This window comes from Hipposideros armiger, unplaced genomic scaffold (assembly GCF_001890085.2).
Source record: "Hipposideros armiger isolate ML-2016 unplaced genomic scaffold, ASM189008v1 scaffold_5, whole genome shotgun sequence".
NCBI lineage: Eukaryota > Metazoa > Chordata > Mammalia > Chiroptera > Hipposideridae > Hipposideros > Hipposideros armiger.
In genome coordinates this window covers 3,518,834-3,527,409 of record NW_017731355.1, presented here as the reverse complement: position 1 = coordinate 3,527,409, position 8,576 = coordinate 3,518,834, and positions in this window count along the sequence as shown.

Sequence of the window (8,576 nt, the reverse complement as noted above, 5' to 3'; positions counted from 1 at the left end):
GAAAAAAAATGCTGTACATAATACATATTAAAAGTGATTCTTGCATTTAATTTGTTTCAAATTATGAGATTCCCATTAATTTTTAAAAGACCCAACTCAGAATAATGTCATGCCTTGAAAAGCAATGTTTTAGAAGACAAGATAGTTTGAGATTAGAATTCCCTTATCATGTGCAGGTTGTTTGCACTGGGAATGGACAGATAATACTCTGCAAACAGTGGTTAAATGGTTTGTGATTGCCAAGTGCCCAGAGGATGAAACAGCCCCCAGTGCGTACATGGTACTGTTATTAATATATCTTTCATCTTTTACCTGCTCTGCAAATGTTAACTGGTATACTCTTAAGAGTGATATGAATAAGTGTTTACTAGAGTTGTAACCTGAGGTATAGAAAAAGGTTAAGGGGACTTTCTTTCAGTATGATTTCTGTGTGGGTTGATTTAGCAGTCAATGGAACAGCCAGGGACTGGGAGACAAGAGTTCTGTTTTATCGCTAGCAGAATACTCTATGTTTTATGGCCAGGGTCTCTGCTTCCAGGCCACGCTTGGGGCGTGGGCATCTTTGGTGAGACTGGGAGTCATTGTGTCAGGGTCCTGCCTCCTTTAGCCCACTGTGTGTAAAGGATTTGACAAAATCCTTTCTCCATCTTCTTGAGAATTTTATCATCCGTTAACATTCTCTGTTTCCCCTGGCAACCTGACAGAGGTGCTTTGTCAACTGTGTTATTTCCAAGTATAGTAACCTATAGCAAAAATGGCCCCTCATGGAAAATTGTATCTAGACTGGGAGAATTAAATACCTGAGAGGAAGCTATAGCTTTGGGCTTACCTGAGAGCAGTGAGTTTTGAAAAAAAAAGTCCTTGAGGGGACCCTGGCAGCTATGCCTATGTGGTTGGTATAAGTAATATTGGGTTTTGTATTGGGGGTGCATGAGGCACCCCAAGCCAGGGCGGATCCCACACACACCTCATGTGGTCTCATTCTGCACTGGAACCCTGGATGGCCACGTAGACTGCTGTGTGGACTATTTCCCTGGAAAAGGAATATAGTTTCTGCCCTTCTGGCAGATATCCTGTCTTATTTCCTGATACCAAGTGTGTTTAACTGTGGTTTGTGCATCTGGATATTTAGTTGAGTCTAAGAAACCCACTGGGTGGGCCTTGTAGCTTCTGCCTTGGTCTCCTGGAACATTTGCGAATCCACATGTAAATCCACGTAAAAGGACTAACTACTCTGAAATCACCATACTGTGAGGAAGCCTATGCCAGGGGTGTGAGAGAAACACCTGTCCAGTCCCAGCTGTTCCCGCCTTCCCAGTTTGGCTTCCAGACATGTGAATGAAGACGCTATCTTGTATATTCTAGCATTAGCAGACATGACGTAATGAAGAACCATCCTGGATACTGTTCACACATATAAGAAGTACTTACACTCAATATATACAAAGAATTCTTACAACTCAATAATAATAAGGCAAAAGAATTGAAAAGATAGCTCACAAAATAAGATATATGAATGGCCAACAAACACATAGAAAAATGCTCAACATCATTAGTCATCAGGAAAATGCAAATTAAAACAATAATAACATACCGCTTCATACCCACTTGATTAGTGAAGATTACAAAGGCTGGTCATACCACAGCTGGGAAAGACAGAACTGCCACACCCAACTGGTAGGAATGTGAAATGATTCAACCACTTTGGCAGTTTCTTAAAAAGTTAAACTTCCACCGACCATAGGAACCAGCCTTGTCACTCCTAGGCCTTTATTCAAGAGAAATGAAATCATATGTTCACACAAGAATCTGCACATGCATGTTCATAGCAGCTTTGTTTGTAATATTAAAAAACTGGAGAAAACCCAAATGTTCATCAACAGAGGAATGAATAAACAAACTGTGATATAGCCACCCAATGGAATGCTACTCAGCAGTGGAAAGGAAGTGCTGAAAAGGCTGCTTGAAAAGTTAGACGACCTGAACTTTTCGCCAACAATTCATGGCTCTTGCATCACAACAATGCACCAGCTCACACGGCACTGTCGGCAAGGGAGTTTTTAGCCAGTAAACAAATAACTGTATTGGAACACCCTCCCTACTCACCTGATCTGGCCTCCAATGACTTCTTTCTTTACCTGAAGATAAAGCAAATATTGAAAGGAGGACATTTTCATGACATTCAGGACATCAAGGGTAATACAACGACAGCTTTGATGGCCATTCCAGAAAAAGAGGTCCCAAATTGCTTTGAAGGGTGGACTAGGCACTGGTGTCAGTGCATAGTTTCCCAAGCGGAGTGCTTCAAAGGTGACCATAGTGATATTTAGCAATGAGGTATGTAGCACTTTTTGTAGGATAAGTTCTCGAACTTAATTCACGGACCTCGTACATGGCTTCAATCTCAGCTCTTTGTAACCTTGAATATATATTATAATTTTGGTGGGGGTGGTGGGAGGGGGAGAAATGGAGATGTATTAGAGCACTTTCTCATTTTAACAGATGTTAGTGGGCAGTGGAGTTAAATGCATACTTTAAATAGTGAAGTTTTATGTTTAAGTTGAATAATAAAAGTAGTTTGTTTCTATGCACATAACTCACTTGATAGAGGAAAAGGAATTCTGTTCTCCTCAGTAGCATTTCTTTTGTGGGTATGCAGCTCCCTCCCACTTCTGGTCTGATGAGGTCCACTGTGGTGACAGCTCATTTCACAGACAACACAACTGGAGAAATACCAGGTCAGAGGAAAGGGGACGAAGGGGTGGGCTTAATATTTATTATTTGGTGACATTCTGTAGCTAAATGGTAGCTTTACCACACTTTTCCCCAAATCGTCCAAGTGTGAAGCCCAGGTAGAGGTGATGGGGTAGAGATAGAAAGAGATCACTATAATTTACTTGGGATTATGGTTGGTGACTTCTTCATCTCTCTTTCTTACTTATGCCAAATAAGTATGTCTTATATTAATGGAGAGGGATAGTGGCATGGGGTGGCATAGGAGGAATGCATTTGAGAACTTAAACAAATTATATATATCTTCAATTTGAAACTTCCCTTGGTTTCATGGCCCAGCTGCAGAAGGCCACCCAATTAGTTAAGAAGAAAAGGGGTTTGAGATCGTGGCTGGTTATTTCATGTGGACTAAAATAGAGGAAATGGCTACAGTTGCTTTTCCAGGGGTATCCAACCCTGCATTAGACTAAAAAAGGCATCTTGTAGCATCAGACAACTTAAAAAGATGTAATAAGGGAGCTGCCTTCTTTGCACATCTGTTAAGAACATCTGGCTCTGGCATGAACCCTGGTAACTTTGACAGTTAGTTGGTGGCCCACAAATTGAAAAAGAGGCAAACCCTCAAGCTGTCAGGCTTGTCTGTAGAATACCCTGGTGGCATAATTGCCAAGTCCAAGGGTGAAAGGCAGCTGATGCATTTGTGCAGCTACCCATGTTGCTGGCACTGAGCTCACTTCCTGATCGCAGACTTAAAAGACAGGTGCTGGCCTCAGAAAGTGGTACATCTGAACCTTGTCTCAGATGGCCGTTCACCATGAGCATCATGGGGGACGTCCAGGAAACTTAATTCCTCCACCATTGCTCCATCTCTTTTGTGGGACTGGGTTATTGAAGAGATGTGTCCAGTGGCAGGTTGCATTTTCCAAAGATGGCCACAACAGTGTCTTTCATCCCATATGCTTGTCTGCAGTGCTACTACCCTGCCGTTGGGTCTAAGCTGGCCACAGTGGCTCACTTGCAGCCAATAACTTATTGTGAAGGTTATGCCAGGTGCCTCTGAGGTTAGGCTGAGCAGGCCAGGAAGCTTCCACCTGGCTCTCATGGGAGACAGGCTTTGTGAACCTTCCTCCTGAGGTGTTTGCTCTTAGAGCCAGCCACCATGCTATGAGAGACGGAAGGCACACAGAGTTTTTTTGGGGGAAAAACACCTTAGTAGGAACGTGTTCTCCACGCCCCCTATTTAAAATCGCACAGCTCCTTCACCTCGACCGTTCTCTCTCTGTGGTGGAACAAAGATGGCCACAGGTTCTTTGATACTTCTGTTGAGAGATGGGGTCTCTGTCTGCTTAAACGTAGGCAGGTTCTGTGGTTGCTTTGAGCAATAGAATATGGCAGATGTGGTGCTCGTACAGTTTCCAGGCCCAGGCCTTAAGAGACTGGCAGCTTCTACTTCCTGCCTCTGAAAACAGTTTCTTTGGGAGTCCTGGATTTGATTACTGAAGTAGCCATGTGTAGACGCTCCAGTCAACCGTGTCAACTGAACCCAGCTTCCTAGTCATCGCACCAAGGCACCAGACACATGAGCAAAACCAACTTGGACCCTCAAGACTAGTCCATCTGCAAGTCGATGTCACTGAGTAGAAGGGTTGCTTAACTGAGCCCTGCCAGGATGTCTGGCCCACAAAACTGTGAGATAGAATAGAACAGTTCTTATTCCAAACCACTGTGTCTTGAGGTGGTTTGTTACACAGCAGTAGATCACTGGAACACCAACCCTCAACCTGCTTTGTTTTCTTTACTACCAGGGGTGTCCTGGTTCTGGCTTATATTGGCTTGTGAGGGCTGATGGTTAAAATTTTGGAGGATTTTTTTTGAAGGCAGTCATTTAAGCCATAATTAAAAGTTGAATAAGTCAACTTATAATTAAGTTAATTATATTAAAAACAAAGGTAATAAATCCTCAGAATTCATAACTTCCTAGTTCTTTTACTGTTTCACTCTTATTTTTGCTCTTGAGGTGATTTATGCTTCTTGTATCTGCACAGCTCTTCCCAGCTCCACAGTCAATGACATCACATTGGCAGCTTCAAATTGACCATGGTGGAAGTATTTACACCATGGGAATGGTCCAATGCCTTCCAGAAAGCTGGCTGTTAAACATTGAGCTGTACCGCATTACCACTGTTCACTACACTTATAACCATATGATACGTTAGGTGTCTATTGAATGTTTGCTTATTGTTTTCACCCTCAATAGATTGCAGGCTTCCTGAGAGGAAGAGTCTTTATCATTCACTGTTGTCTCCTCAGAATCTAGAAGAGTGTCAGGCACAGAGGAGCTGTTCAGTACATATTTTTGCATGAAGGCGTTCTGCTCCATAACAATATGTGTAGTGAAATTCATATGCCATTTGCCACATTTCTCTTCTCTGGAGACTGCTGCTTCATTCTCCATCTTGGCAGCTGTGTGACTGCCCTGCTGGCTATGGACACCTGGTTTAAGCTGGACCAGAGAGCATCCCTAAACTACGCACTTGGAATTGAGTGAGAAGACTCAAGATGATAGGGTGCATGTGAGAGTGAGAGCACAAGCCAGCAGTTGAAGTGACTGGTACCTATAAAACTGGAGCACTTGCAAGCTATTGATGCCCATTGCCTATTCATCAGGAGGACAGTGTAGCTAAGAAAGCCCTTCTTCTAAAAAGATAAAGCCATTTCTCAGAGGGAGAGGAAGGGAGAAGATTTCCTGAAGGGGGCCCCTTCTGAGGTCTCATGTATTCTCCTCCTTTGGGTCTGAGAGGCTCCCTGTATCCTTATAATACATTCTCCTTGAGTTTATTCTCTAACTTAAATTGATTTATGTTACTTGCAACCCAAAATGTCCTCACAAACACCCCTCCATGTTTGTCTCAATATAGTATTTTAAATTACTTAACATAAAAAAAGTAGCAAAAACATTTCTATGGGTCATTTTGGTAATTTTGGAAGAATGAGTCACATGAGGGTCTAAATAGTCTGAAAACATGTACATGAGGCTTGGCTCCCAGCAATTTGTCTTCTCAGAGTCATAGAATGTTGAAAATTAGGTTAAAAATATAATTATGAGTTCAAATAGCAAACATTTCTTTTTCATCAATTTATAATCTGTATTAGGGCCATGATTATGGAAGAAGCGCTAAGAACTGGCACCGTGTGCTGTTTCCCATAAGAAGCAAATTTGTTTAACTGTATCTTCTTCTTATATGGTCAGTTGTGGAGAGAGGGAAAGTCTGATTTGAGACAGTCTCTCTTAACTGTGTCAAAGAAATACTGGTCAAAGGCCTTTTTCATGAACAGAGATGATTCATGGTGTTATTCTTTACTTTCTCACCTGAAATTTTTATCACAAGTAAATGAACTAATGGTCTCAAACGACTTGTAGTCTCCCAAACCAATACTTTATGGCTTTTCAGATTTCATTTTCCTCGCAGCAGCCTTGTTCGGTGTAGGGAAAAGGTTTCCATTCTGGTCTCACACTTGACAACCATGAGCACTTGGCCCCATGTTTGCCAAGTAAGCCCGCTCACGGAGACACTGTCACGATTTGGGTCAACACTGAATTCATTCACCCTATCTGGGTTTTTCCTCTTCCTTTTGATATATATATTTTTTCCTTCATGAAGAAACATAACCATTCAATTCTGAATCTGCGTTCTGACTGCAGCTTTTCTTGGTTACACCAGCCTATGTTTTTAGAAAAGAGGGTTTTCAAAGCGACTTCCCATTTCATCACCCATTTTGCCTGAACTGATTAGGATCCAAACCCTTGCTTTGTTGTTGTTGCACATTTGTTACATTAGTTAAAATGATCTTTCAGGACCTCACTGAGGTCAGGGAAGAAAGGAAATACACTCCGTATCAGGCCGCTGCTCAGGAGTTCAGGGCACTGCCCCCTGGACAGGCCACCATCCCGGCACTTGTGCTCCTTTAACTTAAAACGGATTTGGCCGCATCCAAGGGAAGGGATTTTCCTTGACAGGAGCTGCACCTTCCAGAGTCCCTCTGGAAATCTACCTCGAAGGAAGCGTGGAGCTACCCCTCACTTATTTTGTTTGCTTTTCATTACGCTGTTCTGAGCCAAGACTGCTCCCTTTTGAGTTGCCAAACACTCTGTTGCTGTTCCTTCGAAATCTACACAATCATTTAAAACTATGTTGAAATGCTTTTAAACATACAGCCAAGTGTAGAGAGGGACGTAACAAATGCCTGTGACTCACCACCTAGATTTAACAAATATTTACATTTTGCCATAATGGCTGTAGGTCCTTTTTTCTTTCTTTTTTTTTAAAGAAGTCCAATATTACAAATGGAAATAAAGCCCCTTTTGTAGCCTCCCCTTGCCTTTTCCTCTCCCTTCCTCATGACTGGTTTTAAAATGTCACTCCAAGAGTGATGGCTTCATGTCATTGTTCCTCAGGGCTTTCTCATATAAGAGGCACAGTGATTTAGGCTCATTTACATCTTCACAATAATAAAACCTGCATTTGAAATGAGCATCCAGGTACATATCCGATGCTTGGTGGAGCGACTAATTGTAGTGGGGACTGTGCTCTTCTTCGTTTCGAGTGCACGTGAGGGTCCTCAGGCTCCTCATGGCTGCCAGAACCTCCAGCGGTTTCTTTGGCTTCTGAATTGCTCATACATCCCATAGTTTCACCAGTGTTCAGTTTATGCTTCCAACTTCTCCCAGCCCGTGTTCCCATTCGAAAATTATTACCCTTTTAATAAGGTTACTGAAGAATGACACTAACGTTACAAAACCAAGAGTGTCTGGTACTTCTGTGGGGGAAACAGCCAAAAGCTAAACCCCCGACTCCTTTAGAAGTGGGATCCTCCCACACAACGTGATATATGGATTCTGCACTACAGAACTGTACACTGGAGACCTATGGCACTTTACTAGCCATTGTCACTCCAATAAACTTTAATTCAAAAAAAAAAAGAAGTGTGATCCTCTATGTAGACGAGTGTTTCAGCTGTAGGCCTGAGCTGAGAGCCTGTGTGCTCACTTTCAAGGAGGTGGATCTCCCATTGAAGATCAATGAAGAACCTGAAGAAAAACTACAGACAACCTGCCACCGGGAACAACCTATCTCCAAGACGCCATCTACCAACTCCCTGCTTCTAAAAGCTACAAAATATGAAAAGTGTACAGGAGACAGGGGAGCTAATTCGAATGGCACATGTCCCAAGGATCCCATATTTGCAAAAGGACCTTTGCTCCTCTAGGAGAGAAAGTTGTCCTGACTTTAAGAGGCCTTTGTACCAAGGGACAGCTTTCCCTTCACTACATAGCAGGTGGCTTCCAAAGGAGAGCCTTCCAGGGTCCCATTCACTTGTCATCTGGGTGATTCTAGCCCGTGCCAGCTTTCATGTGGGGCCAAGTCAGAGGGAATCATAACAATAATCGCTAACATTTGTGGAGTGCTTAGCACGTGTCTGGCACTGCTCAAAGTGGTTTATGTGCTTTATTTCTTTTAATCCTCGTAACAACCCTATTAGTCAGGTACTATTATCCCTGAGGTCACACAGGAGTAAGTAACAGGGGAGGCGGTGTGGCCTGGAGCCTGGGACCCACTGGTGGTATTGCTGTGTTCTTTACACCCAGCTTTGGTCCAATTACCATAAAAACCACCGCAGCAGCCAGACACATCTAATAGCTAACTGTCTAGCAAAGGCTGCATTGTCTTTGAAGCCTTAAACACAGCGCTTTTAATTGGAATTGCTTCCTAATTCAGCTTCGTGTATCTCCTCTCCTCCCACACAAAAGAATCCATTGTGTGGGTCTCAGGAACAAACTGGAT